The 26,237-nt window shown below is 45.0% G+C and overlaps 1 pseudogene; it reads right to left on the bottom strand.

Moving 5' to 3' along the window:
- Positions 1 to 3,510: 3,510 nt before the first annotated feature.
- On the bottom strand, positions 3,511 to 6,076 carry LOC103441244 (cytochrome P450 81Q32-like; annotated as a pseudogene).
- Between the last annotated feature and the right edge of the window lie 20,161 nt (positions 6,077 to 26,237).

The following is a 26,237-nucleotide window of genomic DNA, read 5'->3' as shown; positions in this document are numbered from 1 at the left end:
TTTAACAAACCTAATAACGCAGAACACGACCAAAGTTAGAAGCAAATTAAACAACTTGTCCCTAAAGAATAAGGATTATTAACAACTACTGAAAGCAACCCTACAAACTAGGAAACCTAACCCTAATGGATAGGAAATCCTAACAACTTCAACATCCTCCCTTAAATTGAATGTTGTCAGCAATCAGTTTACATCCATGAGTGAGCAAACACCCATTAACTCCCACAGTTTTAGAAATACATCCAGCTTCAATGCAATGTTTTGGTCATGATATCTGCTACCTACTCCTACGGAGAACATTGAACCAGTTCCACAACTTCATTCTTGGTGAGATCTCGAAGAAAATGGAAATGAACATCTATGTGTTTGCTGCGACCATGCATCACTGGATTCTTTGAGAGCTTAATAGTAGAACTATTATCGCAATAAACCATTGTGGATTTGCACTGTTTGTGACTGAACTGCTGCAAAATCGTTCTTAACCAAACTGCTTGACACGCACTTGATGCTGTAGTTATAAACTCAACTTCAGTTATAGATAAAGTAACCATGGGTTGTTTATTCGAAGACTATGAGACTTCCCCTGAACTCAACATAAAAAAATACCCTGAAGTACTCTTCTTATCATCCTAATCTCCAGCATAATCACTGTCTGTGTACCTAATGAGTTCTTCATTTCCTCCCTTCTTATAGAACAACCCAAAACTCACTGTGTCCTTCAAGTACCTCAACATTTTCTTCGCTGCTTTAAGATGCAGCTTGGTAGGTTGTTCCATATACCTGCTAATTAAACTGACAATATACCTCATATCAAGTCGTGTGGCAGTCAGGTACATGAGACTTCCCACAATTTGTTTATACATAATGCTATCAACCTTTATGCCTTCATCTTTTATCATTTTGAAACCAGGAACAATATGATTATGAACTGTATTACACGGGTCCATGTTAAACCTCTCCAACACTTCTTGAGCATATTTTTATTGGCTAATATAGATAACTTCTTACCCTTGTAGCACTTTTAAGCCAAGAAAATAACTCATTCTTCCAAGATCATTCATATCAAACTCAATCATCATAGAATGCTTGAACTCTTTGAACATAGACTCGTCATTCCCAGTAAATATAAGATCATCAACATACAGGCAAACAATTAACATTTTACCTTCATTCATTCTTTTGACAAACAAGGTGTGTTCATATGGGCACTTTTCGAAACCTTCATTCATGAAATAGGACTCAATGCGGCTGTACCAAGCTCGATGAGCTTGTTTAAGATTGTATAAAGTCTTTTAAAGCTTATATACCTTGTGCTTATGCCCCTTTTGTTCATAGCTAGAAGGTTGTGCAACGAACACTTCTTCATTCAAATCTTTATGAAGAAATGTTGACTTGACATCCAACTGGTAAACTGTCCAATTATTCTAAGCTGCAAGTGATAATATGACACGAACTGTATCCAAGCAAGCTACAAGTGCAAACACTTCAACATAATCCACTTCATATTGTTGATTGTACCCTTTTGCAACCAAATGAGCCTTGTACTTTGGTAAGCCCTTCACCATATTCTTTTTGTTGAAGAATTTTTAGGCTGTTCCAACTCAGGTGACCATATCTACAATGCCACAGTTAAGGTGCAATTGTGTTGAAACATTTTTGTTCTTGTGGTTGTGTACAAGCAAGAATGATGAACATTTTATTTACAACCATTGATGTCTCCCAAATCAATCCTCTCTCAGGATGATAAATCTTGCAATTGCACCTTGTATGAAAATGGCAAGACCTTTCTTTTGCAGTTGCCCAATGCTCAGTAAGTTGTTTTTTAAATTCGGCACATAAAATACCCCAGTGATGACCTGAGATTCCATTGACTTCCATACAAACATTTCCCTTCCCTAGCATAGCCAAACTTTAATTGTTCCCCAACTTCACAAATTTCTTGAAGGTTTAATCAAAGTCTGTGAATATCTCCTTCTTGCCACACATATGGTTGCTGCATCTTGAATCCAAGAACCATAATTCATTTATGTCAACTTCCTCGATATCCACATAAGCCATCAACATCATTTCTTCACTTGTCTCTGTGTAGAAGCCTTTTGAATCCTTCCCTTTCTTGGGGCATTCCCAATGAAAATGCCCAAATTCATGGCAATTGTAACATTCAAGGGTAGATTTGTCAGGTCCATTCATACCCCTCTCTCGTCATATTTCTCTGAAACCGCTGCATCCATTTCTCCCTCTTAATTGGATTTCATGAGTCACCTTCAGAGCTTGTTCATCCACCATGTGCCTGCCCATTCTCTGCTTGTGCACTAACAAGCTACTTTGGAGCTAATCGATGGTCAAGATGTCGAGATCATTAGACTATTCAATAGAGCACACCATATAGTCATATTTAGGAGTCATTGATCTTAGAATGTTTTTGATGACCACCACACTCCATCTTTTCCCCATGAATCCTCATCTTATTGACTATGGTGAGAGTTCGTGCGAAGTACTCATTCACTGATTCCCCTTCCTTCATATGCAAAACTTCAAACTCTTTGCGAAGAGCTTGTAATTGTGCACGCTTGACTCGTGCGGTACCTTGGTACTTCTACCTCAAGGAGTCCTAGATGTCCTTCGTAGTATCTTTCTTTAATATCGTCTCCAGAATTGATCAATTAATAGCCTAGAGCAAATAGTTCTTAGCCTTCAAATCTTTTAGCCTTTGATCATCAATGGTCTTCTTCTGTGCATGAGTGAGATCCTTCTCGTCTGCTAATGTAGGAATCTTAGTCACCACCAAGCTCCAATATTCTTTGGAGCGCAATAAATTCTCCATGAACATGCTCCAATGATCATAGTGTCAAAATATTAATAACATAAAATTAACAAACACCTAACATTAAATAAATTCTTGCTATTCAAATTGTGCGCCAACCACTTTAAAAAACGGTTAGTTCCCCAATGGTTCCTCTCCTCTCCTCCACCAGAACAATTTCCTCACACCTCCCACTCTCTCTCTCTCTCTCTCTCTCTCTACCTCTCTCTCAACCTCCCCATCCTTCTTCGCAGCCATGTACCGTCCGATGTGGGCCCACTCAACGCCTTCGGCTGGCCCTCAGCGGTGTCAAGAGACTTGGGCTCGCCTGCTCACTCCTCTGACCCTCTGGATATGCAGCATGTACACATAAATTTTTCATGTTCAAGATCATTTTTCCTTCCACGGATCCTTCCCACTTGTTTTTTCAATTCGATTCGGTTTGGTTTGGTTTTTTCAATTCAATTTTTTTCGATTTGGTTTTTTTTTACTTCAGTTCGGTTTTTTTCAATTTTCGATTCTCGAACTCACCCCTACTTCCAAAACCAACACCGCCAATTTCCGATTTATCAATTTAATAAGACACATCGACCAAGTTCTTCTGAGTGGATGCTTATCATGTAATAATCTTTTCTCTACATGTTACCTTTGTTGGATAAAATCGGGGTCATTTCTTGTGGGTTAGAATTAAGAGAAATAAAAAACGATTCAAAACGATGCAAACTTAGAGAAAAACAGGGGTAGGAAAACATGCATTGACCCCATTTAGAGTTGAGATAGTAGGGCAAGCATTTTTGGGCGTGGCCTGCACTTTGCAAGTAAAGGTTGAGCTCTAGGCATGGTGAGACCAGTCCCTTCACGCATGTCCACCATTTCCTCACCAATTCTCTCCCACTCAAAACACTGAATCAGTGATCCTAGAGTCAGCCCGACTATCCGAGTCGCTAAGCCTTCCCCGGGGCAGCCCCTCCTCCCTGCCCCAAACGGCAACCAAACAAAACCATCTCTTTCCTCTTGTAGGTTATGGAACCTCTCTGGCTTGAATTGGTCAGGCTGTGCCCACAACTTTGGATTATGTTGTATGGCCCATATGTTCATGAACAACATTGTTCCACGTGGGACGTGGAAGCCCCCCACGGTACAGTCCTTTACTGACTCGTGGGAGGCTAGCAATGGGCCTGTTGGGTACATTCGGAGGGTTTCACTGATGATGCCTTGGAGATAGGGTAACTTGGGAAGGTCTGATTCCTCAAGTAGCCTGCAGCTTTGTCCAATGTGGTTATCAATTTCAGTCTGAGCGTTTTGGAAGGGCTTCTGGGTTGTTGATCAAAAGGGATAGAGCCCATTCCATGGTTCCAGATGAGGTGTCTGTTCCTGCTGTTAACACGGCATGTGGGTGCAATTGTGCAAAAAACCTTAAGCCATAAGGTCTATTTCATTTGTAAGAGTCAATTTACATATAAGTAACTGGTTTGGTGGAGCGATCTAATATGGGAGAAGGGCTTCTATGCAACTGAAATGCTATTGTTGTGGTATGACAAGTTGATCACGCATTGGATTGAAAAAGTCATAAAAGATAGCAGTGCGTTGCCATTTAATACTACATGCCACTAATATTTTCCTTCACTTATAAATATGAGATTTTATATTCAATTCTCATCAAAAGAAAAATTGAACTAAGTTGCTGCTATGTCGTTGTGAGGCTTAACCCAATTCCTACACCTTTAGTGTAATAATATCGTTTGTTAAAAAAAAATAACAATGCATTATTAACTTAGAATAATGTATAATGACATCCGCTTTATTACATAAAGAAAATAATTTTCATTTGAAATATATGTTTAGCTACGTGAAAAGTTGGACATTGACCTTAGTTTAATTCAAAAATCCATGTTGCCAATGTTATATAATATTCACAGGTGTCAAAATATGAAAGGTTTTTTTTTATTCAAAATTATCACTGAGATTAGCATAACTCAACATTTTGATATTTGAGATTTAAAATCGATAGAAGTGATCTCTAAGACTGTCAACAGTCAATCATTTTGGTATTTTTGCGAGAAATCTCAATTAAATTGATGGTATTTTTGTCAGGTCAATCCCTCTCCTTGAACTGATGATTTCTTCAATTTAACGGAGAATGACCAAAATGATTGATGATTGACAGTTTTAATGACCACTTCTATCGATTTTAATTTTTAGGATCAATGAGTTATGATAATTTCAAAGACAATTTTTAGTAAAAAGTCAATATAAAATTATTTATGAGCAATGCTAAGTAGACAGACGTATTAGACTAAATTTTCTATTATTATATTTCAGAGAGCTAGGTTGAACATTGTATACAGCCAAACAAACTAAAAGATTATCTTTGAGCAGAAAATTAATGCAATATGCACACTCTACAATTTCACATATTTTGGTCAAGAGACAGAGACTTACTTGCATGATGCCTCTTATGATCTCATCTGTATAATATTCAGGTTCAGTTTCTTGCAGGGAAAGCAAAACTTCCACCATTGTCTTCCTCTTCTGTTCAGAAACAGAGCTACTCTGCAATTTTCTATGTTCTTCAATCAAATCTTGCATGAATCCATCCCCTTTCTTCTGCAATATCACCAACTTCTTCTCAAGCCCCCTTACTCCCAAATACTTCAAAGCTGGCACGAAATCTCCTATATTCGTAGCCCCGCTCAGCTCAAAGGTCTCCGTCACAATCCGCTTAAACCAGTTCGCTTCCTCCAAATCCGCCATATGTTCTCCGTAATACCGCTTTCCGGCGATTATCCTTATCAGAACATTAAGTGTAAGCTCAAAAAACGTTGACTTCATCTCGAAATTCTGAAATTCACGGCTGTTAGAACCTCGGAAAAACAGGCAAATCAATGACCTAACTTCATCTGCACGGATGTCGTGAAACATCTGGAGGCGGTTGGACGACAATAACTCGAGGGAGGTTATGCGTCGTAGGTTGCGCAAGTGGGAACCGTAAGAGGCCCAGGTGAGGGAGGTGTAGTTGTGTCCGAGGTGTTTTCCGGCGAGAAACTTGGGGCGGTTGGCGAAAGCGATGTCATTCTTGGTTAAGCATTCCTCAGCCGCGGACGGTGAGGATACGAGGAGGACGGGGCGGGAGCCGAATCGGAGGTATGTGATTGGACCATATTTGTTGGAGAGTTTGGCAAGTGTTCTGTGCAGGGGTTTCTTGAATAGGTAGAGATGGCCTATGATGGGGAAACAAAGAGAAGGGCCTGGTGGGAGTTTTTTGTTCAATCTTCACAGGTAGTTCTTGAGGAAAAGGAAGATGATGAAGAGGAAAATGTAGTAGTAGGATGGTGCTTCCATTCGATGTGTTTGATGTATGCAAGTTGTTTCTACTTCTTTATATAATCTACTAGCCTTCATGCACGTGCTCACGCGCATGCAGAAGACATTTTCTGAATCATATCATGCTACACAACACGACTTATACGTTTTAAATGAATAATATTAGACTATGCTAGAAGAAATCCCTCATAAACCAATCAAAGTAGCTGAATTCACATAATAAAATCGGTCTTTCAATTTTGATCTACATTCTATTGAAAATTTACATTAATAATAGAGAAAATAATATTTAACAAACAAAATTGAATCACATTATTGCTAGCCCATTGTGAGGTACTAATTATTAAAAATAAAATAACAAAAAAAAACTGTACATGAAGAAGTTAAATATCAAAAACACTGCTTATCACTGGATAGTTAATAGTTAAATATTAAAAACACTGTTTATATGACAAAAATAACCCTACCACATTTGATGCATTATTTTAGGATGACTTTGAAGTTTTTTGTTTGAGAAGCATTTATGTCCACTTATTTTTTTTGTAAAGCCTGTGACCCAAAAAACCACTGTTCAAAAGCCCTGCCCTCTTTATATATAGATTAAGATATAAGCATGCATTACATGTATGCCACTGTAATTAAATCGTAACTCTGTGAATGTGTTTGGACCTAATTTTACACATCGGCCTAAGCAATCGAGACCGTTGAGTAAGCATGGTTCTCAACCGTTGGATAAGAAAGTTTAGATATTATTGTTAAGAGATAATATTATGATTTTTAATCATAATAATTATTTTTTTAATAAGTTATCTCGGTTTTTTATGCAAAATAAATGGGATGGAGGCAAGTTGAGTTGTGATGGGGACGTGAGATTTGAATCAGGTTGGTTTGTTTTGCTGGACATGCATGCATGGGATGTAAAGATAATGAAGTGATAGGGGATAAATCCAAACATGCCAAAACGTGTAATTTGCAAAAGAATTGTGCAATATGGAGATTCTATCCTAATGCATGGTTTTTTGGGATTGGTTTTGTGCATGTGGCATGCGACAATGGAGATGATGGTTTTTGCATGGTGATGGCAATATGGGTTTAAAGGTTTCTCATGTTTTTTAATAAGAAGCCTAGGTGGGTTAGATCTCTAGTGAGATGTGATAAAGCCTAGGTAGGCTTTATTTATCTGAAGGATATGTGCGGCGTATTTGATACGGGATCAGGGTTTATCTGAAGGATATGCGCGGCATATTTGATACGGGATCAAGGTCAATTCCACAAAATAGAGTTGCAGTTGGACTGTACAAAATTATTTGGCCGCGTCACACAACATTTGCTCCTATAAATATAGAGGTAGTGGCAACGGAAGAAAGCTCTCTGCAAATCAATACAAAATTGCCCTGCGCAAATTCTCACAACTTGTGATTTTTCTTTTTCTTTTTTCGCTGACACATCTTCCGTTGGCATCAACAGCACTGTGGAAGCAACCGGTGATATCTTAAGTCGGCATAGATAGCTCTGTCACCGTAGAATCAGTCGGTCTCGCAGTACCTTCCGTTGGCATCAACAGCACTGCGGCGAGAACGACCGATTACCTATCCAAGTCTCGGTCGAGAAGGATTTCTGAATCCTTATTGGTCGAGGTCATCTCATCAGCCTTCTCGGCGAAGTGAGGTGTTACGAGTTATTACATTCGGCACATTGAGGGCCGAATTTGATATTGAACTTCGTGAGAATAGTAACCTTGTCTTCAGGTTCGAGAGCCCAAGAGGCCGAGACGTGTTCCTTTCTCGGCCGCAATCGCAAAACGCAGAAGTCAGTAGCGCGACCCAACGCAACATCAACAAATTTACTCCTCGGCCGAGCTCGACCGACGAGTTGGCACGCCCCGCATTCACCGAAGGACGTAGTTAGCCTTTAGATTACTCGGCATGCGCGCCACGTAGGCTTTGTAGTTTCTAGGGTCAACATTTTGGCACGCCCAGTGGGACCCAATGCTAAACTACGAAGTTCACATGATCTATCTCGATCCGGCTTCAAGGGATGAGTGTTATCGCCTATTAAAGGAGCAAAAACAACTTCTCGAGAGTTTGAGAAGAATTTCTGAAAGGCAAGAGGCCGGGGGGCAAATCTACACTCTGGCCACAACCAATATTCGGCCTAAGAAAAGTGATAATTTGGCCGAAGAACAAAGGCCACTTGTTGTTTTGGTAGAGACTGAAAATATAGTAGGCCTAGAAGAAAAAATTCAAGTCCCTAAGCTATATACAAAAATTGACTTGGAAAAAGATTCGTCAAAAGAATGCTCCAGTGACGAACGAGGCCGAGATATTGGCCTAGCCCAAGACACTACGCCAATTGATATGATTATTGGCAATAACGCCGATATGGAGAAATCCTGTTCGGCTAAGTTATTTGAATTAAAATCCGAAATTATGCCTGGGGAGCATAATAATTGTTCAGCGCATTCGGCGGCCGATAAAAAATCTTTCGTCAAGTCAAACATATTTGGAGATAGTATTTTATTCGGCCTTGCAAAAATTCAAAGTGAAAGTTTTGATACAAAAAGCCTTCGGCTTGGAATAAAACATCGTTGGCCTCCTCCATTTATAGTAGGGCCACTTTTGTTTTCTTTTGCTACAAAATAAGAATAAATTATTTTCTTAACCATTCGGCTTTTTAGGCCGATGCTTAAGAAAATAAAGGGGGCAATAAGATGGTGCGGACTTAGAAAAACAAGAAAAAACAAGATGGTGTACTCGGCAGACAATTTTGGTCAAATAATGGTGTACTCGGCAGACAGTTTTGGTCGAATGAATTTGCGAGAGCATGCATGACAATTGCTCGGCAGACAGTTTTGGTCAAATGAATTTATGGGAGCATGCATGGTTGCGAAGCTTGCTCAATTCAGTTTCGATGTGCGGTTTAATATTGTTGACCCTAGAAACTACAAAGCCTACGTGGCGCGCAGGCCGAGTAATCTATAAGCTAACTACGTCCTTCGGTGATTGCAGGGCGTGCCAACTCGTCGGCCGAGCTCGGCCGAGGAGTAAATTTGTTGATGTTGCGTTGGGTGCGCGGCTGATTTCTGCGTCTTGCGATTGCGGCCGAGAAAGGAACACGTCTCGGCCTCTTGGGCTCTCGAACCTGAAGACAAGGTTACTATTCTTACGAAGTTCAATATCAAATTCGGCTTTCAATGTGCCGAACGTAATAACGTGTAACACCTCACTTCGCCGAGAAGGCTGATGAGATGACCTCGACCAATAAGGGTTAGAAACCCTTCTCGACCGAGACTTGGATAGGTAATCAACCGTTCTCGCCGCAGTGCTGTTGATGCCAACGGAAGATACTGCGAGACCGATTGATTCTACGGTGACAGAGCTATCTATGCCGACTTAAGATATCACCGGTTGCTTCCACAGTGCTGTTGATGCCAACGGAAGATGTGTCAGCGAAAAAAGAAAAAGAAAAATCACAAGTTGTGAGAATTTGCGCAGGGCAATTTTGTATTGATTTGCAGGGGCCTTTGAAGGATGTGCAACCTCTTCTATTTATAGCAATGGCTCCCCCCAAGGTCGAGTTAAAAACCTACTCGGACTAGGTTTTCTTCCCTGATCAGCATCAACTCGACCAGTCCTACCTTCACTAGGACTGTGAACCTAGTCCCTAACTGAGCCAGATTCACTTCCGGGTCCTGCCGAGACTCCTTATTGCACTAGGATTCGACCTCTTGCGTTATGACCTAGCCGACCTAGGTTTGGAGGCCCACGTACTGAACGATCCATGGTATTCTTGTCGCAAAGCCTTCCGGGCCGAGAATGACCCTACACTCGACCCAAACTGTTATTTTAGGCCCAAACATTGCCCCCTCGCTTCTGAGGTCCTCGGCCTGAATTCTTTGGCCGAGTTTCGGCCTTGAAGAAGCGAATCTACCACCCAGAACCCTAATGTCCGAGTTCCAAGGCGCATTTATTGAACATGATTGCACGATCTTGATCCTGCTAACCAAACTCGCCACGTGGCATCCTTTAATACGGCCAACTCCAATGATGACGTCCAAGGCGTGCGGCTGCCTGAACCGTCGACATTATGACCACTACCTCAAACCGCGAGCCACTTCCTCAGTTCGTGAACCCACTTGTCATCGTGCAGGCGTCGAAACATCTTCCGCCATTAATTTCGCTGTCACACGCAATCGTGCGCCCCCAACATCTGAAACCTTCGGTCTTCTCAACTGCATTTCCCAAATGTTCATCATGATCAACGATTCTTTCGGTCGATTTTGCCCCTTTGTTTTGAATTTCAAACGATTACCCTTCCTGCCAAAAGCCTATAAATACTGAAAATCTCTCATTCGCACTTTACGCTCCCAAAACTTTCTGAAAAACTCTTGCTCTTATTCTCCAGCACCTTTCTTTTTCAAGTCTTCGTTTTCAAATCCCTAACCCAGACAATCCTTTTACGCCGTGCCTCCTTCTTACAATGGCGTCCTTCATCTCCAAGCTTTCCAGGGAGTGTGACCAGCATAAGAAGATTCTTGATCGGAGCTCGATCAAGACTATACGTTTTGAAAATGACATGAGCACTCAGCACCAAATCCTGGGTCCTCTCTTCAAGGCTGCAATCCCACCGACCATCACCAGCCTTCTCCAAGAGCACTGCCTAACACCCTTGCTCCAAGGGTTTGAATGGTCGCGATGGGATGCGGCGAAACCCCAAGGCTTTTGGCCCTCGACGACCACAACCTGGGCAGCCTGGGTTGTTCGAATGGAACGACTCTTCGGTGAGCAATGGAAGGCCCTCGGCATCTACGACGCCATCCTCCTCTCGTCCATGGAAATCGTCTTCGACAAGGAGCTTCTCCTAGCCGCTCTGTGCTTCTGGTGCTCGGCCACCAACACAATGGTTCTTCCTCTTGGTCCCATTGGTCCCACCATCCTGGATATCACCGTCATTCTGGGGACTTCGACAACCGGGATCCCTGTCGACGCGACCCTCTCTAGGCACCCGTCGAATATCGATCTGAAGACGTTTTTCGACCGTCGAGCATTCGAGACCCTGAACCGTGACGGTCACATCCCGTCGAAGGAAGACATTCAAAAGCTCAACAAGAACTTCTGTAATTACAACACACTCTATCTTCACTTCGCCGGCCGAGGAGAAGAGAACCTGCGAGAGGGAGAGCATGAAGCCTTCCTCTTCTATTGGTACAACAAATACATTTGTTGTACCAAGTCAAACAAGTGTTTGGTCGAGAACATGCCGGTAGCCGAAGCCCTGGCTAGTGGTCACGTCCTGGCACTGAGTTCCAACATTCTCGCCCAACTTTTCCGTTGCCTGGCCGAGGCGACCCTCCACAAGGTCGACCCACACCAGAATGGTCCCCTATGGGTCTTCCAACTCTGGTTGCAAGTATACTTCGCCTCCATTCGGCCGGCCATAGCTGACTTCTCACCAACGGAGGCTCTTGGACCTCAGCGGAGGAGGACGCCAATCTTCGCCAGACCTGGGGGTCGTTTGTGCTTGCTCGCGACCTCCCTCTCGGCTGCGATGGGAAACGGTCGGGTTGGGAAGTATATCATCCGAACTTCCTTGCCCGACAACTCGGCTATCTTCAGGGCTGCCCCGTCCCCCTTCTCACCTCCCGAACAGTTCTAAGTCGTGGACGTGAACCTCGTTCCTCGGAGAAGGAATGTAAAACTGCCGCGAGGGAGTTCCAAGAGTACTGCCAAAAATTCCGCCTTCGACCGGCCACCCCAGAAACCCATTGCACCGACACCTTCGGTGAGTGGTGGGAAAATTACACCCAGGAGTTCTTTGGTGCGCCGGTCGAAGATGTGCTGAGCAGACTCTTCGGTGACCGACCTAAGAAGGTATCGGCCCCCCATACTCAAGGTACCTGTTCAATTTTCCTCTTTTCCTTCGACCTTGCATATTGATTTGCCTTACTGAATTGTCTTTATCTTCTTAGGTAGTCGGCCCTTGAGAAAAACGGAGGCAGTTGCCGCTGCCATGGCCAAGAAAAAATCGGTCGTGGCCAAAAATGACAACCCCGCTGGTCGGGCCGTGCTGATCAAACGGCCTCGCCAAGGGGCCGAGCCGGCTGTCGAGCCTTCCCCGCCTGCCAAGCGGGTCAAAAAACTGGCGAAGAAAGGTACACGGGAGATCCACGTCATCTCTAGTCACACTAAAGGGACGATGACTCCCAGTGCTTCCCCTTCTCCAGCCGCCGGCCAACCCTTGGTCGAGAAACAGCCGGCTTCGGTCACAAAGACAGCCCAGGCGCGGCCTGTCTCTGTGGCCGGCGCACCAGTCGTACCTCCCTCCGTCGAGAAGGCACCTATCCCACAACAGGCGATCTCTACAACCGAGGGAACCTCCCCAAAAAATCCAAAGCCCTCGGTCTTCGTTCTAGAAGAGAGTGAGGGGAGCGACGAAGTCCCGCTGGCACACCGTCCTCATCTTCGCCGACAACCTCCTCTAGTGTCTAAGACGGCGGTTCAAGCCGGCCCTTCCACGGCTGATCGCGGCAAGCGTCCGATCGAGGAACCAATGGTGGTGGCTGAACCCCGTGCTCCCTCTCAGGAACAAGGTGTTCCTGCCTCCGAAGTGGCTGTCCCGGTCGGCCCTTCCACAGCCGACCGTGGCAAACGACCGGTCGAGGAACCCGAGCCAACGGCGGAATCACCCGTTCATCCTCAAGACCAGGGCTTCCACATTCCTCCGCAAGAGGCTACTTCGGCCTTCGTAAGTATCTTCTTACGTCTTTCCTTGATTGCTTTTCTACTTTAGAATTCTAAACGAGGACAATACTAAATGTCAGGTGCCCTTACATTCTTTTCACCGCCAATTCTACGCGCCGAAGGGCATTATCTATATTTCTTGGCCACCTCAGTGGCCATCAAACGTAGATAACCTCCATCGGCCGCGTGAATTGAGAAGCAATCTGAGACACTGGGCTCGGCCATTGAGTTCTTTAGGTTCGAGCAACGATCCTGGGGACATGGCCGAGGTCTCCTCTCGGCAGGTTAAAAAACGAAACCTTCTTGCTATTCTTGTCATGACTTCCTTTAAGCCTAACCTTGTTTGTACGTGCAGGCTTCGTGGGAGGTCGAATTCAAAGCCCTCCTCTCCATCACAACTGCAGAGTCCGGTCCTTCGGCCACTCCGACTGAAGCTGCCGATCCAAATGCTTTAACCCAGCTGCGAGAAGTTCTGTCGCTCTCCGCGTCGCAAGTGCTAGAGCGCAATGGTCTTGATCGGCTTGGCGTATGTCTGAACGATCTTGGGGCCGACGGTCGCCTAAGTGGAGAGGCCATCGTTCGGGCGTCGTCTGCCTTGGAGCAGGTTCGGGAGACATTTAGTGTCTTCCAGACCGCTCTAAAGGCCGAACAGGATCTACAGGCTGCCACGGCTGTTCAAGACACTCTCCGCCCGAAAATCGATGATCTGAGGGCAAAATGAGAAGTACTAGCCGAGCTCGACCGTCAGATGGCCGAACTGGCAAAACGTCGGTCGGCCATTGCTTCCAAGCTTGCTAAAGACTTTGAGTCGGGTGGAAAGGATTGCCTCACTGAGTATGCGGCTACAACAAAGCGGGTCGAGCGGTTGAAGCTGGATAAGAAGAATCGGCAAGCTGAAATGATCATGGCCGACGTGCGGTGGTTGGAGTTAAAGGCCCTGCTCAGCACCCTTTTACCTTCTTCCCCTTGAATGTACTTAGTTTTACCATGACTGACTTAGCTTGTACATGCTCATCAATCTTAATGAGATGGTTTTGTTTATTCTCGCATTTCCCACGTTACTGGGTAGTACTTCTTTAAAAACTTCCCATTGATCGGTAATCTGTGAACTACACCGGTTCGGTCTTTAAGATGATACGCCCCTTTTCCGTATACTTTATGCACAATGAACGGCCCTTCCCAATTCGGCGACCATTTGCCGAACCTAGGATCTTTTAGTCCTACGGGCAACACCGTTTGCCACACTAGTTCACCCTCGCCGAATGTTTTCTGTCGCACCTTTTGATTATAGGCCCGCTCGGCAATCTGTTTTTGTGCCACCAATAAGTTATAAGCGTCAAGTCGCGCTTCTTCCAAATCTTCTAGTTCCTGTCTCATGGACTGATTATATTCGGCGCTAAACAAACTACTTTGTTCAATTAATCGCAACGAATTTATGCTCAACTCGACTGGTAGCACTGCATCGTGTCCGTAGGTTAATGCGTACGGGGTTGTCGCAGTCGCCGACCGGGGCGACGTTCGGTATGCCCACAATGCCTCGTTCAACTTCAAATGCCACATGCCAGGCCTTTCTTTTATTATTTTTTCGAGGATGCCGATCAACACTTTATTACTTGCCTCGGCCTGCCCATTCGCCTGTGGATAATACGGTGTGGACTGTTCCAGCCGAATTTTCAAATTTACCGTGTATTCTTTAAACCTTCCGGCTGTGAAGATTGTTCCATTGTCGGTTATGATCGTTTCCGGTACACCGAACCGGGTCACAATGTGTTCCTCCACGAAGTCGCAAACCTCTTTAGATGTTAACTCGGCATATGATTTTGCTTCGACCCACTTAGTAAAGTAATCAGTTGCGACTATTATCCATGCATGCTTAGCAGCTCCAGAAGTCGGCATGATTTTACCGATTACGTCCATGGCCCATCCTCTAAACGGCCATGGCTTAATGACCTAATGTAGTGACTCGACCGGGACCCTTTGTATAGGCCCATGGATTTGGCACTGTACGCATCCTCGTGCAAACTCGATACAATCTTTCAGTATTCTCGGCCAAAAATAGCCGTGTCGTCGGAGTAGCCATCGCATTTTCCGTCTGGATTGATGAGCTCCGCATACCCCTTCATGAACCTCTGCGATCGCCCGAGCACTCTCTTGGGGGCCGAGGCATAACAGTAGTAATCCATCATCCCCTTTTCGATATAACTCGTTTTGGTACGTGACATAGTTCGTGGCGTCAACTCGTGTCTTGCGACTATGTTTTCCATTGGGATTGTCAAGGTACTGCATAATGGGCTTTCTCCAATCATCTGGTGTTGCCTCGATGGTACAAACCTCTATAATATCTTGTCGGTCTAACAACGAAGGTAAAGACATGACTTGAGTGCGTATTACATCGTCGCGCCGGAAGATTTGCTGGTTGACCAAGGCCGAGTATAATTGTCGTAACACCGGTATTTCTCGGCCTAGCTTGCCCCCCAGGAGTTGTGCACCAGAGGCAATTTGAGCCAACGCATCTGCGTCGGTATTATGGATCCGGGAAACATGTTCGAACGTAATACCGTCGAAGGACTCGGCCAAATAGCTGGCAACCATGTGGTAGGGTGCTAGGGTACAACTCATGCAGCGAAAAGATCCATTAAGTTGGTTGATCACAAGCTCAGAGTCGCCGAGGACGAGGGCACGGGTGGCCCTCAAGTCATGAAGGAGGCCAAGGCCGATGATTAAAGCTTCATATTCGGCCTGATTATTGGTGCAGTCAAAATCCAACTTAAGCGAAAAATACCAACGATCGTGATTAGGAGATTGAATGACAACTCCAACGCCGGCCGAGGATGAAGTGCTGGACCCGTCAAAATACATCGTCCAATAGTTGTCGCGTGTTTCAACCATGCCGATTTCGACATCAGTGTCCCCAAAACCATAGGGGGAAGGATGGTGAGCCAGGAAATCGGCCAATGCTTGGCCTTTGATAGCTTTCTGAGGCACGTATTGTAGGCTAAACTCGGACAACGCCATCGTCCACTTCCCAATTCTCCCTTTTACGATCGGCCGGGTAAGCATGTACCGGATGACATCGGTCTGGGCAATGACTTGTGTGACCGACGGAGGCATGTAATGCCGGAGTTTAGAGGCGGCGAAGAACACGGCAAGACAGAGCTTCTCCACGGCGGAATAATTGATCTCCGGTGGATTAAGATTTCGACTGAGGTAAAAAATAGCCTGCTCTCGCCCGGCATCATTGTCTTGGGCAAGGAGGCAGCCGATGGACTCTTCAGCCGCCGAAATATATAGCTTAAGAGGCTTACCGCGCCGGGGAGGAACCAAGACAGGTGGGTTCGTGAGGGAGACTTTGATTTGCGTAAACGCCGCTTGATGCTCGTCGTTCCACACAAATTTATCGGAATCCTTGAGTTTTAAGAGTGTGGAAAACGCTTTCATTTTTCCTGCCGAGTTGGCAATAAATCGGCGGAGGAAATTGATTTGTCCGAGTAAAGACTGGAGCTGTTTCTTCGTCGTTGGGGGTGGGGCAGTGATGATTGCGCGTGCCTTATTCTCATCGACTTCAATCCCACGATGATGTACGAGGAAACCAAGAAAATTCCCGGCCGATACACCGAAGGCACACTTGGCAGGATTCATCTTGAGGTTGTGCTGACGCATGCGGAGGAAAGCCTGTCGGAGATCGTCCAGATGTGTCTGTCGGCGTTTAGATTTGACGACAACATCGTCGATGTAAACTTCAACGATGGTGCCAATTAAATCATGGAAGATGGTGTTCATCGCCCGTTGGTACGTGGCGCCGGCATTCTTGAGGCCGAATGGCATGACAACCCATTCGTAAGTGCCGAGTGCCCCCGGGCAACGGAAAGCAATTTTGTGCACATCGGCTTCGACAATAAATATTTGGTTGTACCCGGCATGTCCATCCATAAAGGACAAAATCGCATGATTCACCGCGGCATCGATTAACAGATCTGAAATCGGCATTGTATACTCATCTTTGGGAGTTGCCAGATTCAGATTTCGAAAATCGGTACAAATGCGCAGTGCACCATTTTTCTTTAATACAGGAACGATATTCGCCAACCATTCGACATATCGAGCTGTCCGAATGAATCCGGCTTTCAAAAGCCGAACTAGTTCGTCCTTGATACTGAGTTGTACTTCGGTTGAGAATCGACGAGGTGGCTGACGGAAAGGTTTAAATCCGGGCTTAATACGTAATTCATGCTCGACCAGAGTACGATCTAAGCCGGGCATTTCATGATAACTCCAAGCAAAACAATCTTTGAATTCCGTAAGCAAGGTACGAAACTCATCTTTCATTCGTTGGGGAAGTAAAGCACTAATAAACAAAAACCGTGGGTCATCGGCCGTCCCAACATTAATCTCTTCTAAAGGGTCCTTAACTAGGGGCCGATGATCCTCGAGCTCGGCCGGGGCGGCTCGAATTTTATCAAAAGATAATACAGGCCCATTATCTCCCTCAGCAAGGAACTCGACGAGGTTGATGCCCGAATTTGGTTGTTTAGATATCGTATACCAATGGGCCAGCAGTCGTTCCATAGTAGATGAAACTGCGGCCCTGCGTGTTTCCCGATCGGTGTCAAACATCAGCTTCGGGGATGAAGTTGGCTAATCCGAGTCTCGCCGAATCCTGCTGGACAGTCTCGGCGCCAACCTCGATAGCTTTCTGAACGGAAATCCGAGTCGGCCGTCCCTCTTCATTGAAGCCTTGCAAAGTAATGTAGCCGACGTGATCGTCATAATACCGTGCTTGGATCATGTTAGCTTCGAAGGGCTGGCTATCGGCCGGATGAACAGTGACCGATTTGTCGTCCCAAAAGACAAGCACTTGGTACAATGAGGAAGGAATACAGCTGGTTTGATGAATCCAATCTCGGCCGAGCAGCGCATTATACTCGGTTTTGGAATCAACCACGAAAAAGGCGGTCATGTGGGTACGACCGACAATATTCACAGTTAACGGAAGTACACCTTTGGTGTGGGATTTGTCACCGACAAAACTACTCATGGTGATTCCTGACGGAATAAGCTCGTCATTTGAACGGCGTAAGGCCTTCATGATGTTCAGAGGCATGATATTGACGGTAGCTCCACAATCAACAAAAACTTTAGAAACTGGATACCCCTCGATGTGGGCCGTCACATACAATGGCTTTAAATGGTGAAGCTTGGCCGACGATGAACGAGGGAACAATTCGGCCAAAGCGGCCTTTAGACTATCATCTTTTGTTGTTGACTCACCTTCAGCAATCGATACAAAATCAACATGGCCGGGTTCCTCGGCAACCACATCTCCATCGAGGAAATTTGGTTGAGCCGTGCTTGATTGAAAATCGGCAGGTAACACATGGACCATACTGATTTCCATATTATCCAGGACTGACGGGCCCATCTGGTCAAGACCCTCCTCATTCGGTTGGTCGGCGACTACGGACTCAGTTGTCGTCAAAGTCAGACAACGAGACTCTTCTGTCCCTTCTTCAATGACGTCAACCGGCGGAGCTGCCTCGGCGACAGGTTGGTTCTGCGTGACCGCCTCAGGTAAGGTTGAGATTGTCAATGTACTTGGGATCAGGACCTGAACCTGCTCCTGGTAGTGTAGCCGAGCATCCCTAGTGTCGAGATAAGCATCCAGACGGGCAATACGTGCGATTTCATCGGTCGTAAGGCCGAAGAGAGAAACCACCGAAAATACTTCAAAGTGATATCGCAAATATTGAAGGTCCTCCAGCGAGAAAGGAAGGTCGGCTGCATTGATATCGGTGTACGGGTCGACTTCAAATCCAAGGACACGAGCTTCTCGGATGTGCTGGAACCTTGCTTTCAATCCTGGATCTGAGGTATTCTGGATGATCCGCTCAGCATCCGGACAAGTCAAGACCAGATCAATGGTGTCCTGGCATGCCTTCGGCAAACCATACAGATCGTTGGCCGAATGTTTCTTATGAAATTCTCGCATATACTCCAAAGACTCCCCAAGGAACGGGGGATGCAAATTCCGTCAAATTTTGACCAAAGGTTCTTGTATAGCCGGCGGGGATAATTTACTTTCGGCCTCTTGCCTGAAATGTTCAAGGCGTGCCTTCATCTCCCCTGGTCGAATGAGAAGTTTAATCTGTTTATCAGCTTCTTTAAACATGGTCTCGACATCTTGATCGACCAGCCGTTTCCCCTGAGCCAACTCTGTCATAATTGCTGGAGGTGGTCGCTCATCATCAGTGGCAGCTGTGTCCTTCGGCCGCCACTTAGGGGCCGAAGTTTCCTGGGCTGCTCGTCGGTGAGCCATGCAATCTATCCGTTGATGCCGGCGTTTCTGAGATTTGGACAACGCGGTGTAGACGCCCTTCGAAGAATGGTATGTATACCAACGTTGATCTCTAGGCTCGGGAGGCTTGAAGGTCTTTTGGCTCCGCGATGATTCTGAACTGCTAGAATTACGCTTATAGTAATCATCGTCATAGAATGAAGCATCAAAATCGAGGCGCCGCCTGACCGGGGGTGTCTCTTCCATCCGTACTTTAGGACCGAGCCTCTCAAAAACCCCGTGATGTTGGCCTTCATTGGCTACCTTTGGCCGAGTTGTGGCCACAAGTTGCGAAGAGGGCTTCTCCTCTGGTTCACTGTCAACCTTCGCTCTACATTTCCTGCACAAAACCGCCACCCCACTATCTTCATCGGTGCTATAATCCATCATAGGTTTGACAATAGCAGGCCCCGTTAAAGTCGTAGGTGGCTTGTTTGAACGAAAATCGGCCATGAACCGTGGCCGACAATTCTGACTCCACGGGCGTTGCATCTCAACCACTTCGGCCTTGCCTTTCCCTTTGTCCTTGGGTAGGTACGCGTCGACCATATTTACTGTTGCCGTGGGGAACGGATCAGTATCAACACTCATCCTCTTCTCGGGAAACTTCAGTTTGCCATTATCAATCCAGCTTTGGACGTTATCGCGAAATACAACGCAATTGTTTGTCGTATGTTTGCTCGAATTGTGGTATTTGCAATACACCTTTCCTTTAAGTTCTTCGGCCTTAGGAATGTTATGACCAGGCCGAAGCTTGATGATTCTTGCTGATAACAGTTGGTCAAAAATTGCGTCAGCCTTGGTAATATTAAAAGTATAAACCTTTGACGGTTTCAATGTTCCTTCAGTGGCCGAGCGACTTTTGGCTTCTCTAGAATCAACCTGAGTCAATGCCTTGCAAATGTATGGCTTATCTATCACTATCTCAGCCGCATCCACACTAACGCATTCATCCTCGGTTGATGCATAATTGACAGTAGGGTTCTTGTAAATCGTTCCCCGAGTTGGAGTCTTCAAAGTCTTTTCCTCGCGGAGCAAATAATCATACTGCTCGACATGTTGGGCTAATTCGTACATATCCCGAAAATTTGCCCCCAAGAATTTCTTTTTGTATTCGACGTCGAGGCCGTTCAAAGCAAGCCTGACAAATTCGACTTCGGGTAAAGGCACTCGGCACCAATTACTAGCTGATTTAAACCTAGTAAGATAATCCATTGGTGACTCATCAGATGCTTGAGTCATCCGTGCTAATGAAGAGACTGACATCTCCATCCCCGGCCGATAAAACTGCTCGTGGAATTTTTCGACCAACTCCTCCCAGTTTTGGACGGAATTAGGAGGGAGATTGATGTACCAGGCAAATGCCGAGCCGGTCAACGAAAAATTGAACAGCCGTAACTTATGGAAATCACTATTAACATCTCCGCATTGCGCGGTGAAACGAGCCACGTGCTCCAACGAAGACAGGGACGATTCACCGGTAAAAAGACTAAAATCTGGGATCTTGAAACCCTTCGGGTATCCAAACGTTTCCACGTAAGCTGGGTACGGATGAATAAACTTGGGAAACTTCGGCCCTTTCTTCATGGCCGAGTCGATCATCCGCTGAACTTCGGTCATATCAACAGGTGTTGCTTCGATCCTCTGGTCGGTTCCGTCTGACCTACTATTCGACCCTCCTCCTTTTTCCAAGTTAATTGGTTTGAGCGGAGCAGGAATAGGCTCAGCCGGTACAATCGGTACCGGGTTGTTTCCTGGTGGACAATGTTGGAGAAGCTCGAAAGGTCTGCTGCCACCAACTTTACTAACCAGCATTTCGAGCAACCTGGTTTGTCGATCATTGGAACTGAGTATCGCGTCATGCAGCTTGTCAATGCCTCGACTGAACGTCTGCTCGACTGACCGAGATTGCTCGTCTAGTCGCTTTCGGAGAAACGACCTCGTTGGTGGGTCAGATCCTTCACCACCATCCTCGTCACACTCCTCTACTATCCCTTCATTGAGAACGCATGTGTTTCTATTAGGGATTTCTAAACCACGGAGTTGACCGCTGAGATTAACTTCTCTCTCTCGGCGAGTCGCGCTCGTGGACTCAGGTATCGCAGTGCTAAGGGGATTCTGCGCCTGTGGCACATTCTGTCCTATGCTCTGACTCGGTAAATCGGCTGTCGACTTTCCCATAGCTGTTTTCTTTTTTACCGATCGTGTTTCAATTGGCATGAACTTCGTAGTTTAGCACTGGGTCCCACTGGGCGTGCCAAAATGTTGACCCTAGAAACTACAAAGCCTACGTGGCGCACAGGCCGAGTAATCTATAAGCTAACTATGTCTTTCGGTGATTGCGGGGCGTGCCAACTCGTCGGCCGAGCTCGGCCGAGGAGTAAATTTGTTGATGTTGCGTTGGGTGCGCGGCTGACTTCTGCGTCTTGCGATTACGGCCGAGAAAGGAACACGTCTCGGCCTCTTGGGCTCTCGAACCTGAAGAAAAGGTTACTATTCTTACGAAGTTCAATATCAAATTCGGCTTTCAATGTGCCGAACGTAATAACGTGTAACACCTCACTTCGCCGAGAAGGCTGATGAGATGACCTCGACCAATAAGGGTTAGAAACCCTTCTCGACCGAGACTTGGATAGGTAATCAACCGTTCTCGCCGCAGTGCTGTTGATGCCAACGGAAGATACTGCGAGACCGATTGATTCTACGGTGACAGAGCTATCTATGCCGACTTAAGATATCACCGGTTGCTTCCACAGTGCTGTTGATGCCAACGGAAGATGTGTCAGCGAAAAAAGAAAAAGAAAAATCACAAGTTGTGAGAATTTGCGCAGGGCAATTTTGTATTGATTTGCAGGGGCCTTTGAAGGATGTGCAACCTCTTCTATTTATAGCAATGGCTCCCCCCAAGGTCGAGTTAAAAACCTACTCGGACTAGGTTTTCTTCCCCTGATCAGCATCAACTCGACCAGTCCTACCTTCACTAGGACTGTGAACCTAGTCCCTAACTGAGCCAGATTCACTTCCGGGTCCTGCCGAGACTCCTTATTGCACTAGGATTCGACCTCTTGCGTTATGACCTAGCCGACCTAGGTTTGGAGGCCCACGTACTGAACGATCCATGGTATTCTTGTCGCAAGGCCTTCCGGGCCGAGAATGACCCTACACTCGACCCAAACTGTTATTTTGGGCCCAAACAAATATATATATATATATATGTCAGAATGACCCATCACATGAAACAGAAAGAGAGACGCATACGGAAAAGACAAAGGAAAATTCATGAAGTTATGGTAGGCTTCCACATGGGCTAACCTTTTCGTTTGGTGATGTAGTGATCTGTGAATTCCTAACCGCATTATTTGGCCGAATACAAATCTTTGGCCGAATAAAACATAGTTCGGCCGAATATAATGGGTTATATATATATATATATATAGGCTCTACAGCCAGTTCTTCTCGGTCTCGGCCCCATTTACTCTCGACCCCAGTATTTTTGACCGATACTAGTGTTTTCTCGACCCCGGCAGTTGAGAGTTGGAGTAGTGACACTGGCAGAGGGAGGTTATGACATTGGCAGAACATAGGTGATTTTAATGCCGAGAGACAAAATTTGTTTCGGCAATACGACGAAGTGTTGTTGGCTACGAGCAATTAATTTCCTTAACCATTCGGCTTACGAGCCGAAGCTCACGGAAACTGGGGGGCAATGTTTGGACCTGATTTTACACATCGGCCTAAGCAATCGAGGCCGTTGAGTAAGCATGGTTCTCAACCGTTGTATAAGAAAGTTTAGATATTATTGTTAAGAGATAATATTATGATTTTTAATCATAATAATTATTTTTTTAATAAGTTATCTCGGTTTTTTATGCAAAATAAATGGGATGGAGGCAAGTTGAGTTGTGATGGGGACGTGAGCTTTGAATCAGGTTGGTTTGTTTTGCTGGACATGCATGCATGGGATGTAAAGATAATGAAGTGATAGGGGATAAATCCAAACATGCCAAAACGTGTAATTTGCAAAAGAATTGTGCAATATGGAGATTCTATCCTAATGCATGGTTTTTTGGGATTGGTTTTGTGCACGTGGCATGCGACAATGGAGATGATGGTTTTTGCATGGTGATGGCAATATGGGTTTAAAGGTTTCTCATGTTTTTTAATAAGAAGCCTAGGTGGGTTAGATCTCTAGTGAGATGTGATAAAGCCTAGGTAGGCTTTATTTATCTGAAGGATATGTGCGGCGTATTTGATACGGGATCAGGGTTTATCTGAAGGATATGCGCGGCATATTTGATACGGGATCAAGGTCAATTCCACAAAATAGAGTTGCAGTTGGACTCTACAAAATTATTTGGCCGCGTCACACAACATTTGCTCCTATAAATACAAAGGTAGTGGCAACGGAAGAAAGCTCTCTGCAAATCAATACAAAATTGCCCTGCGCAAATTCTCACAACTTGTGATTTTTCTTTTTCTTTTTTCGCTGACACATTTTCCGTTGGCATCAACAGCATTGTGGAAGCAACCGGTGATATCTTAAGTCGGCATAGATAGCTCTGTCACCGTAGAATCAGTCGGTCTCGCAGTACCTTCCGTTGGCATCAACAGCACTGCGGCGAGAACGACCGATTACCTATCCAAATCTCGGTCGAGAAGGATTTCTGAATCCTTATTGGTCGAGGTCATCTTATCAGCCTTCTCGGCGAAGTGAGGTGTTACGAGTTATTACATTCGGCATATTGAGGGCCGAATTTGATATTGAACTTCGTGAGAATAGTAACCTTGTCTTCAGGTTCGATAGCCCAAGAGGCCGAGACGTGTTCCTTTCTCGGCCGCAATCGCAAGACGCAGAAGTCAGTAGCGCGACCCAACGCAACATCAACAAATTTACTCCTCGGCCGAGCTCGGCCGACGAGTTGGCACGCCCCGCATTCACCGAAGGACGTAGTTAGCCTTTAGTTACTCGGCCTGCGCGCCACGTAGGCTTTGTAGTTTCTAGGGTCAACATTTAAAATGTTGACCCTAGAAACTACAAAGCCTACGTGGCGCGCAGGCCGAGTAATTAATAAGCTAACTACGTCCTTCGGTGAATGCGGGGCGTGCCAACTCGTCGGCCGAGCTCGGCCGAGGAGTAAATTTGTTGATGTTGCGTTGGGTCGCGCTACTGACTTCTGCGTCTTGCGATTGCGGCCGAGAAAGGAACACGTCTCGGCCTCTTGGGCTCTCGAACCTGAAGACAAGGTTACTATTCTCACGAAGTTCAATATCAAATTCGGCCCTCAATGTGCCGAATGTCATAACTCGTAACACCTCACTTCGCCGAGAAGGCTGATGAGATGACCTCGACCAATAAGGATTCAGAAATCCTTTTCGACCGAGACTTGGATAGGTAATCGGTCGTTCTCGCCGCAGTGCTGTTGATGCCAACGGAAGGTACTGCGAGACCGACTGATTCTACGGTGACAGAGCTATCTATGCCGACTTAAGATATCACCGGTTGCTTCCACAGTGCTGTTGATGCCAACGGAAGATGTGTCAGCGAAAAAAGGAAAAAGAAAAATCACAAGTTGTGAGAATTTGCGCAGGGCAATTTTGTATTGATTTGCAGGGGTCTTTTTGAATGGTCTACCGCTTAGTATTTATAGAGATCTGCATGCTCAAGTCGTGGAAACCAATCACAATTGTACTGTGACTTTAAGTCTTTATCTGTTGCTAATCCCACACCTTATCACATCAACCACAACTTGCCGACATCTTGAGAACCTGACCTTCCATCAAATTCGGCTTTCAAATATTTATCCTGATGCAATCTTGGCAATATTCAATGCACTTTGTTGTTTTGATTATGTAGAGAATAAAAGAATATTATTTTATTCTTTACCATCTCTATCTTTCGCATGCCCCAAGAGACCATATCCATTTTAAATTATATCTCCTTTTAGATGGCACTTATCACTAACTTTTTGCTTGGTCAAGTTCCAACTTGATCCATTCTCATCCATGCAGATCCTTTTTCACATCTTTGTGCTGATCACTCCACGTATACACAAATTGCATGAAAAGTCCCTCACCCACACGCATATGCATCTCGCATGGAAGAAAATCTGTAACGCTAAACGGCTTCGATCACTCGAGCCGATTGTGTAATTTTAGGCCCAAACAAATTCATTATTAAAGATAACTATTATGATTAAAAATCATAATATTATCCTAACAACAAAATTATCCTAACTTTTCTATCTGACGGTGTGGAGCTATGCTTACTCAACGGCCTAGATTACTTGGGCCGATGATGTAAAATCGGGTCCAAACAGAATGATATGAAAATACCTTAAAAATAATATATGGAGTTACAATTATATTAAGTTTAACGGTGCAAAATATATTTAATTAGTTAATGAAAAATTAAATGTCACTTTATCTTGGATTTTAGTCAACTGATGAGCATTGATAAGAAGCAAGAGAAGTATACAAAATTTAGCGATGCTATGTAAAAATGACAATCTCAAGTTGTAGCAGGTGGCCACGATCGAGACCGATAGACCCTAAATGACATGATCCAATTTTCACAAAAAAAAAACACAACCATCGCCTTCGATTCAGCGTCAGACGCATTCCGAAGGTCAGACTCAATAACTCAATAATTTGACATTGGAAAAGGACATGAAGAACCGGTCAAACGCACCCGAAATCAGATGAGACGCGTGTATCAACATACGAAAGAACTCAAGCATTTCACATTTCGATACCAATCCGATGCACTCGACGGCTGAGCTCGACCACGAGACCTTGGAGCTTCCGTCATTTCCAATCGAAGGGGTTATGTTTAGCTCTTGTTCAAATTATAATCTTGTAAAAAATTATTTTTAAATTAACAATGTCAGATTATATTTATATAATATCTTTAACCGAAGAATGATATATTTTAGCCCCTCAATAATTTATTATTCTTAAATTTGTTCTTTAACTTTATTGATTAATTAAATTAAACTACCATATTTCTAAATAAGTAACTCTCCATATATATATTTTTTAA

The sequence above is a fragment of the Malus domestica genome, chromosome 08 (genome assembly GCF_042453785.1).
Source record: "Malus domestica chromosome 08, GDT2T_hap1".
NCBI classification, from domain to species: domain Eukaryota; kingdom Viridiplantae; phylum Streptophyta; class Magnoliopsida; order Rosales; family Rosaceae; genus Malus; species Malus domestica.
Note: the sequence above shows the minus strand (reverse complement) of the source record. Positions and strands in the feature narration are given on the sequence as shown.